Raw genomic sequence first — 7,850 nt, 5'->3', positions numbered from 1 at the left:
TAATCTGACTAGTATCCATGAGGATGCAGTTTTGATCCCTGGCCTCAATCAGTGGGCAGGGGATCTGGCATTACCATGAGCTGTGGTGTAGGTTGCAGACGTGGCTTGGATCCTGCATTGCTCTAGATGTGGTGTAGGCCGGTAGCCGTAGCTCTGATACAATCCCCGAGCCTCAGAACTTCCATAGGCCACAGGTGCAGCCCTAAAAAACAAACAAACAAGAAAAAGAAAATTGACTCTACCTTGGTTCCTGGTGGAGGGGTAAAACACTTCCCTAGTGGGTGTATAACTAAAGTCTGGTCATTACGTGGCTGCACTATGTGCATGGTCCAAGAGGCCAAGCTGAACATTTCAATTTAAAGAGGACCTGGAGGAGTTCCTGCGATGGCTCAGTGCAAATGAATCTGACAGGGTCGATCCTGGCCTTGCTCAGTGGGTTGAGGATCTGGCATTGTCCTGAGCTGTGGTGTAGGTCACAGATGTGGCTCAGATCCTGCATTGCTGTGGTTGGAGTGTAGGCCAGCGGCTACAGCTCCAAGTCAACCCCGAGCCTGAAAACCTCCATGTGCCCAGGTGCGGCCCTAAAGTAACAAAAATCAAATAAAATGGACCTGGATAGATAGCACCTATGGTACTTGGCCAAAACAAACACAAGTCCTCTGTGTAAGAATTCACTGTCTACCCGGGTCTCAAAGAATTCCCACAGATAAGCTTCCAAATGAATGTTAATTCACAATCAAACAACACAAAACCCATGAGCAGAGAAGACCAGCAGCCGATTTAAGTGTAGAGCTCATTGGAAGGGTTAAATAACAAAGTAGATACAGCTGAAGAGAAATCAGTGGGCTAAAAAGTAGATTTGAAAATCAGCTATACTTTAATTTTAAAAAATTCATTTGACGAATATAACCCCAAAGACATCCCAGAGAGACAAGGAAATGAAAAAGAACAAGGTCTATCATATGCTTCTCAGTTATGTTAGAAGATAACAGAGTGAATATGAGCAAGGACGTTATCGAATAGTGATGGCTGAGAACCTTCCAGAATCAATGAAAGATAAGTGAGCATCCCCAGGAAGCAAATGAATTCCGGGTAGGATTAGAAAAAAGAAATCCCAGATCCAGTCTGGTGAAACTACAGAACACCAAAGCATGAGGTGATTTTAAAAACAGACAGAGGAGTTCCCATTATGGCACAGTGGAAACGAATCCACCTAGGACCCATGAGGACGCAGGTTTGATCCCTGGCCTTGCTCCATAGGTTGCGGATCTGGCATTGCCATGAGCTCTGGTGCATGTAGGTTGAAGATGCGGCTCAGATCTGGCATTGCTGTGGCTGTGGTGTAGGCTGGCAGCTGTAGCTCCAATTCAACCCCTAGCCTGGGAACTGTCATATACCCTGGGTGTGCCCTAAAAAGCAAAATAAATAAATAAGTAAATAAATAAATAAAAAGCAGACAGGGAGTAGTTCCCATTGTGGCTCAGCAGATTAAGAACCCAACACAGTGTCCATGAGGATGTGGGTAAAATTGCTGTTCTTTTTTTTTGTGTGTGTATCTTTTTGCCTCTTCTAGGGCCGCTCCCGCGGCATATGGAGGTTCCCAGGCTAGGGGTCGAATTGGAGCTGTAGCCACCGGCCTACGCCAGAGCCACAGCAACGCGGGATCCGAGCGGCGTCTGCGACCCACGCCACAGCTCATGGCAACGCCAGATTCTTAACCCACTGAGCAAGGCCAGGGATCGAACCTGCAACCTCATGGTTCCTAGTCAGATTCGTTAACCACTGCACCATAACGGGAACTCCTAAAATTACTGTTCTTAAGAAAATCATGGACTTGAAGAATAGACCTGTGGCTGCCCAACGGGAGAGGGAGGGAGTAGGAGGGATAGGGAGCTTGGGGTTATCAGATACAACTTAGAATAGATTTACAAGGAAATCCTGCTGAGTAGCATTGAGAACTAGATACTCATATTGCAACAGAACAAAGGGTGGGGAAGAAAAATATATACATGTAAGAGTAACTTGATCCCCATGCTGTACAGTGGGGGAAAAAAATTAAACGCCTCCCCCCAAAAGAAATTCCTGTTCTTGCTCAGTGGGTTAAGGATCCAGCATTGCTGCAAGCTGCAGCATAAGTTGCAGATGTGGCTCAGATCCAGTGTTGCTGTAGTTGTGGTGTAGGCTGCAGCTGAAGCTCCAATTTGACCCTTAGCCTGGCAACTTCCATATGCCACAGGTGCAGCCGCTAAAAAAAAAAGAGAAGAAAGTCTGATAATTTACCATAGAAATACAGTGATACCAGCTCTTGACTGTTCAACAGCAATGACAGAAGCAATGATAATAATAAAAGCAATAATAGCCTTAATGTGATGAGAGAAAATAACCTGGAATTCCCATTGTAGCTCAGCAGAAATGAAACTGACTAGTATCCATGAGGATGCAGGTTTGATCCCTGGCCTTGCTCAGTGGGTTAAGGATCTGGTGTTGCTGGGAGCTGTGGTGTAGATCACAGACATGGCTTGGATCTGGCCTTGCTGTTTCTGTGGCATAGGCTGACAGCTATAGCTCCAATTGGACCCCTAGCCTAGGAACCTCCATATGCTGCGGTTGCGGCCCTGAAAAGACCAAAAAAAAAAAAAAAGGAAAATAACCTTATACCTAGAATTTTATACTTAGCAAACTATCTTTCAAGAATGAAAATTTTTGGGTCAACAAAAACTGAGTTACTACCAATAGAATTTAACTGAAGGATCTCCGAAAAGATGTTTCAGGAAGAAATAAAATGATCCCAGGAGGAAGATCTGAGGAACAGTAAGTATAAACAAATATCGGGGGCGATAAACAAGGACAGTTTGTAATTTTGTGGGTTTAAAAAAGACAAAACCAAAATAATGGAACAATAGTATATAAAGCATAAGAGGATTACTGAAGTTAAAACATTGTAAAGTGTGAGTTAACTATCGCATAACAAACAGCCGTGAAACCTAAGAGGGATACAGCTATATTTGTTTATTGCTCACATGTCTAGTGTTTGCTCAGGCTTGGTTCAGCTCTGCTGAACTTGGCTGGGCTTGTCTGCATGTCTGAGTTCAGCTGATCTAGGATGGTTTTGGCTGGGGGCCTTGACTCTGCTCCATGTGTCTCTTACTCACCATCCAGGCAGTTGGGATCAGTTCCTATGGCAATGACAGGCACACAAAAGAGCAATGGAAATACACAAGTACATTTTTCAATACTTTTTAAACATCTCATTGACCAAAGCGGCTCACATGACTGAGTCCAACACTATAGTAGGAAGGAGTTATGAAGCAATATGGCAAAGGGATTGCATATAGATAAAGTAAAGAATTGGAGCTATTAGTTCTATCGATCCATTGCCCATAAAAATATTGCTTAACATTAGACTTCTTTTTTTTGTCCACACCCACAGCATGTGGAAGTTCCTGGGCTGGGGATCGAACCCAGGGCAGTGACCTGAGCTGCTATAGTGACAACACCAGACCCTCAACCTGCTGTACCACAAGGGAACTCGAGCATTAGACTTCTAATAAAATATGAATGTTAAAAATTTAAGGCATACCATTGAGAGAACAAAAATAATTATAGAACAAACCAGCAGAAGAAAAATATTTTTAAAAAGAAGGAAAGGGAGTTCTCACTCTGGCGCAGTGGGTTAATGGTCAGAATTGTTTCTGTGGTGTTGCTGGTTTGATCCCTGGCCCAGCTCAGTGGGTTAAGGATCTGGTGTTGCCACAGCTGTGGTGTAGGTTGCAGATGAGATTTGGATCGATCCCTGGCCCAGGAACTTCCATATGCTACAGATGGGGCTGAAAAAAGAAAAAAAGAAAAAGAAAAGAAGGAGTGGGGGGGGGGGGGAAAGAAGTAAGTAAAGGCAGAAACAAAAAAACAGAAAACAATGGAAAAAATACATAGCAAAAATAAAGTGGAGGAATTCCCATTGTGGCACAGTGGAAATGAATCCAACTAGTATCCAGGAGAATATGGGTTCGATCCCTGGCCTTGCTCAGGGGGTTAAGGATCCAGTGTTGTGGTGAGCTGTGGTGTAGGTCGAAGTTGTGGCTTGGATCTCCAGTTGCTGTAGCTATGTGCAGGCCAGCAGCTGTAGCTCTGATTCAACCCCTAGCCTGGGAACTTCCATATGCTGCAGGTGTGGCTCTAAAAAAAAAAAGCAAAAGAGTAAAGTGGAAAAATAAATTTAAACATTTTGCTAATCTCAAGTATATTTTTAAAAATCTAAACATTCTAATTAAAAGACAGGTTGTAACACCGTGTTTAAAAAAAAAAAAATTTAGGGGAGTTCCCGTCATGGTGCAGCATAAATGAATCCAACTAGGAACCATGAGGTTTGGGGTTCAGTCCCTGGCCTTGCTCCGTGGATTAAGGATCCAGCATTGCTGTGAGCTGTAGTGTAGTTTGCAGACAGCTCGGATCTGGCGTTGCTGTGGCTGTGGTGTAGGCCAGCAGCTTTGGCTCCAATTGGACCCCTAGCCTGGGAACCTCCATGTGCCTCCGGTGTGGCCCTAAAAAGACAAAAAAATAAAAAATAAAAATAAAAAAAAAATTAGGAGTTCCCATTGTAGCTTAGCAATAAGGAACCCAGCTATTATCCAGGAGGATGCTGGTTCAATCCCTGGCCTTGCTCAGCGGGTTAAAGATTGGGCATTGTCGTGAACTGTGGCGTAGGCGCAGATGCAGCTCAGATCCCATGTTGCTGTGCCTGTGCCATAGGCCGGCATCTGTAGCTCCAGTTGGACCTCTACCCTGGGAACTTCCATATGCTGCAGATGCAGGTGAAAGGGGAAAAAAAAAAAAAAAAAAGGGGAAAAGAAAACAGAAAGAAAGAAGGGAAGGGGAAAAAAAAGAAGTGAGGCAGAAACAAAAAACAGAAAAAAGAGGAAAAAATACACATCGAAAATAAAGTGAAGTTCCCACTGTGGTGCAGCGGAAACGCATCTGACTGGAAGCCATGAGGATGTGGGTTTGGTCCCTGGCCTTGCTCAGGGGGTTAAGGATCCAGTGTTGTGGTGAGCTGTGGTGTAGATTGCAGATTCGGCTTGGATCTCGAGTTGCTGTGGGTGGCGCAGGCCGGCAACTGTAGCTCTGATTCAACCCCCAGCCTGGGAACTTCCATATGCTGCAGGTGCGACCTTAAAAAAAATAAAAGCAAAAAAGTAAAGTGGATAAATAAATTTAAACGTTTCACTAATCATAAGTATATTTTAAAAAATCTAAACGTTCTAATTAAAAGACAGGTTGTAATACCATCTTAGAGGAGTTCCCGTCGTAGCACAGTGGTTAACGAATCCGACTAGGAACCATGAGGTTGCAGGTTCGATCCCTGCCCTTGCTCAGTGGGTTGACGATCCAGCGTTGCCGTGACCTGTGGTGAGGGTCGTGTGGGTCGCAGATGAGGCTCGGATCCTGTGTTGCTGTGGCTCTGGCATAGGCTGGCAGCTACAGCTCCTAGCCTGGGAACCTCCATATGCTGCTGGGTTAAGGATACGGTGTCGCTGTGAACTGTGGTGTAGGTCGAAGATGTGGCTCAGATCCTGTGTTCCTGTGGCTGAGGCGTAGGCTGACATCTATAGCTCAGATTCGACCCCTAATCTGGGAACTTCTATATGCTGCAAGTGCGGCTCTAAAAATCAAAAAAAGAAAAAAAAATTAGCTGCATAATGTTACAATGTTTAAGACAGAAAATTTGAGGTCAAAGAATGGAAAAAGAGATTCCATACTGGGGCTGCTGTATTAACTTTGGGTGAAATAGACATTGAGGTGAAAAGCATTGCTAGAAATAGTGTGATGAATTTTATTATTGCTGTCAGTAATTTGCTGCTCCTCCCTGTAAGAAGCCTGTACTTTCCACCCCATGTACTTCAGGCTCGGTCACTGAAACGTGAATAGAAATTATGTGTGTACGCCTGAGCAGAGCTTTAAGAATCACTGTTCTGGAGTTCCTGTCATGGCTCAGCAGAAACAATCCGACCAGGAACCATGAGGTTTCAGGTTTGATCCCCGGCCTTGCTCAGTGGGTTAAGGATCCGGTGTTGCTGTGAGCTGTTGTGTAGGTCACAGAACGCAGCTGGGATCTGGCGTGGCTGTGGCTGTGGCTGGTGGCTACAGCGCCTACTAGATCCCTAGCCTGAGAACCTCCATATGCTGTAGGGGGGTCGAGGGGGGTAGGGTGGTGGCTAAAAAGACAAAAATAAATTTAAAATAATAATAATAATAGGAGTTCCCGTCATGGCGCAGTGGTTAACGAATCCGACTAGGAACCATGAGGTTGCGGGTTCGGTCCCTGCCCTTGCTCAGTGGGTTAACGATCCGGCGTTGCCGTGAGCTGTGGTGTAGGTTGCAGACGCGGCTTGGATCCCGCGTTGCTGTGGCTCTGGCGTAGGCCGGTGGCTTCAGCTCCAATTCAACCCCTAGCCTGGGAACCTCCATATGCCGCGGGAGCGGCCCGAGAAATAGCAACAACAACAACAACAAAAAAGACAAAAGACAAAAAAAAAATAATAATAATAAAAAAGAATCATTGTGGAGTTCCCGGCTTGGCGCACTGGTTACCAAATCTGACCAGGAACCATGAGGTTGCTGGTTCAATCTCTGGCCTTGCTTAGTGGGTTAAGGATCTGGCGTTGCCATGAGCTGTGGTGTAGGTCGCAGACGTGGCTTGGATCCTGTGTTGCTGTGGCTCTGGCATAGGCTGGAGGCTACAGCTCCGATTAGACCCCTAGCCTGGGAAACTCCATATGCCACAGGATCGGCCCTAGAAAAGGCAAAAAGACAAAAAAAAAAAAAAAGGAATCACTGTTCTTTCTCTCTGCCACAAGCAGATCATGTCCCAGATGGGGAGGTTACTTCCATTTGGGTCCTTGAATGAAAATAAGGTAGAAAGGAGACGAGCATGAGTGGGTAGTGTCACAAATGACCCACGAAGGATGTACGCCCTGAGTGAGAAGATGACCCTCATTGTTGTAAGCCACTGAGGTTTGGAAACGAGGTGTGGTCGGTCATGTGGCTTTCTTTGACGAATGCAACATGAAATGTGTCACTTCCGGGTGGGTTCCTTAAGAGCAAGAGCGTGATTCATGCTACCATGTTGTCACTGCAGCCAAGCGTAGCAAAAGATGGCTAATACCAATAAGCTATTTTGCAATGAGAAAGGTTCACCTCCCCAGAAGCACATAATTCTAAATTGTATCCACCTAACATTATAGTTTAACTATGGTACAGAGTAAAAATTGATAGAACTTTAAAAGAGGATCAACAAATTCACCATCAGAGTGGAGAGATTACGGAATACATGAGTGTCGTCCACCAATTATTTCCTGTCTTTCTCTTGGCTATGTGGCAGGTCTGCCCTTGAACAGAGATATGGCCATGTGGCTTTCTTTGACCAATGAAAAAGGCAGGTGTCGTGGTGGGATGGAAGCTTTAAGGGCCAGTGTGTGATTTTCCTTTCTCCACTTTCACTCTGCCATGGAGACCAGCAGTGTTCCATAAAGTGGCTGCCGCATCAGAATGAGCCCTCGAGTAAACACTGCAGGAAGCAGAGAGACCACTGGCCGCGGTGGTGCAAGGGGATTGCCAGCATCTCTGGAGCCCTGGGCTACAGGTTCAATCCCTGGCCTGGCCCAGTGGGTTAAGGATTCTGCTTTGCCGCAGTTGTGGTATAGGTTGCAGCCCGGATCTGAGCCCTAGCCTAGGAGCTCCATATACTGCAGGGCAGCCAAAAAAGGAAAAAAAAATATCGAGAGTAATAAATAGATATGCTTTTGATACTATAAAGTTCTGAGGGTTTGAAGTTAATGTTTGTTATATTTTAG

The sequence above is a fragment of the Phacochoerus africanus genome, chromosome 2, assembly GCF_016906955.1.
Source record: "Phacochoerus africanus isolate WHEZ1 chromosome 2, ROS_Pafr_v1, whole genome shotgun sequence".
Taxonomy (NCBI): domain Eukaryota; kingdom Metazoa; phylum Chordata; class Mammalia; order Artiodactyla; family Suidae; genus Phacochoerus; species Phacochoerus africanus.
Note: the sequence above shows the minus strand (reverse complement) of the source record.